This window comes from Geospiza fortis, unplaced genomic scaffold, assembly GCF_000277835.1.
Source record: "Geospiza fortis unplaced genomic scaffold, GeoFor_1.0 scaffold1532, whole genome shotgun sequence".
Lineage (NCBI taxonomy): Eukaryota > Metazoa > Chordata > Aves > Passeriformes > Thraupidae > Geospiza > Geospiza fortis.
Genome location: NW_005054627.1, coordinates 152,187 through 154,269, shown reverse-complemented (window position 1 = coordinate 154,269; position 2,083 = coordinate 152,187). Strand labels below are relative to the sequence as shown.

Sequence of the window (2,083 nt, the reverse complement as noted above, 5' to 3'; positions counted from 1 at the left end):
AATCTGCCTTTCCACAGGCTGCAGGCAGTGCTTGGCTCCATGGACAAACACCTGCCAAGAGAAGCTTGAAGGGAAGTGATCCCAAACCACAGCTTCCCCCGTTTGGGGTTTCATACACCATAAATACCTTCCTGATGTTTTTTCCCCTCTGTAATTCACTGCTGCTTGGACAGGAGTGAAAACTGAGAAAAACAGTTTTTTTGCTGAGTTCCCCTGAAAGCTGTGAGAGTTTGCAGTGTAAGGAGCAGCTGGAGGAAACGGGCAGAGCCAGAGTGGCTCCAGGGACACAGACACCTCTGATGAGAAAAATGAACTTTTTGAAGGGGAAGCTGTTGCAAAACAAGGAGCAAGAGCCCCTGCAATGGCCCTGTGCCTCAAACACACATCCTGAATGGAAACCCCAGCAGCTCCCTGGAGCTGGGACCTCCTGGAGCAAACCAGAGCTTGTTTGCTATTTATTATCTGTAACTTCTGACAAAAAAAGTCCCAACAAGCCCAGATCCTCCATCTGCACTCACGGTCTGGCCAGGACCACAGACCTGCTCCTCGCGCTGAGTATTCCATGAGGGGCAGCTGCATCCCAATCCTGAACATTTATTTCCAAGGGATATTCCAGGGCAGCTCTTTACCCCCTCCACACTAACGCAGAGGTTACCAACCAGAGCATCCCCAAATTTTGGAGGTGGCCAGTAAAACTTGCTTCACCAGAAGCTGGGAATGATGCTGGCCACCTGCAAGCAACAGGGATGGAGGGATGGATGGATGGGTGGGTGGATGGATGGATGGATGGATGGATGGATGGATGGATGGATGGATGGATGGAGGGAGGGAGGGAGGAGCAGGGAAATGCTGCTGCCAGGAAAGGGAACTGAGTAGAGCTTAGGAGAAGTGAGAAAATTCCTTAGCCAGCAAGAGAGGAGCTGGCTGTGAACAGCAGAGGAAACACTGAGGGTGGGACAGACCTGGTGACATTTCTGGGTGCTGATGGACAAGGAGCAAGTGCTGGAGTGAAGCCCCAGCCCGGAGCAGCTGGTGGGGGCTGGAACTGGCACAGGAAAAGGAGGAAACGCTGGTATTTTGGGCAGCAGGGGGAACTACCCAGTGTCCTTCTCCCATTATTTAACATTGGTGGACTGCACTGTCATCTGTATGCCCAGAGGCACCAAGAAAGTCCAGTGCAAATGGAATTATCTTCTGGAGGTGCCCAGACCTGCAGCTGGAGGCACAGCTGGCCCCAGCTGAGCTGCCTGACAGCAACAAGCCCTTTCCTGCATCCCTGGGCGTGATCGTGTCCTGGGGTTTCTCCAGCCCCACACTCACTCTCGGTTTTCCCTGGACGGCGCCTCAGAGCCTTGCGGTGTTCCAATCGTGTCTCAAGGCAGGAATTCCCCTCACCGCCCGCTCTGCCTCCCACACTGCCGCCACTTCCCTGGAAAAGCACCTTTCCAAAGCCTGCCGTGCCAATGGCAGGTGCTGAGGGGGAAAAAGAGGCTCCCAGGCCATGCCCCCAAAGCAACATCATGGCTCAGACACCCAATATTTAACCTACTCCAGCCAGGGTGCGTGTGGCAGGTCCAGGGCAGGGTATGGGGCAGAGCAGCACCCCCAGGAGAGCACTGGGAGCACACGGGGAGCCAGGAACCACGGAGGAACCGGGGCTCTGTCCCACTGCCCCAGGCTGTTCCAAGCCCCAGTGTCCAGCCTGGCCTTGGGCACTGCCAGGGGTCCAGGGCAGCCAGCGTTTTTTGGGACATGCAGTGCCATTCCCTCCTGACACAGAAGCTGCCCCTCCGGGGGTGTCCTTGCCCTTGGGTGCCCATCTCCAGAGGTGGGATCAGAGCAGCAGCCCCCACACAGGAGGGGACACAGCCCACCCACCCCTGCAGAGCCGTCCCCATGTCCCCATGCCCAGCAGGGACACCTGGCAGAGCAGCAGGTGTGGCCAGCCTCACCCAAACCTGAAATCCGTGCTCCGGGGAGGACAGGCTGTTCCCACGCTGGCTCCCGAGGGATGTGCCCACCCCAAAGGCTTGAGGGGACACAGCAGCTCCCAGTGTGCAGGAGCCAGCAGAACCCCACCGGC

At 57.1% G+C, this 2,083-nt stretch overlaps 1 protein-coding gene across 1 annotated transcript in view; it reads right to left on the bottom strand.

Moving 5' to 3' along the window:
- SLCO2B1 (solute carrier organic anion transporter family member 2B1) overlaps nt 1-2,083 on the bottom strand; it is a 29,570-nt gene that overhangs the window by 26,588 nt on the left and 899 nt on the right. The gene's annotated exons all lie outside the window — the stretch shown is intronic.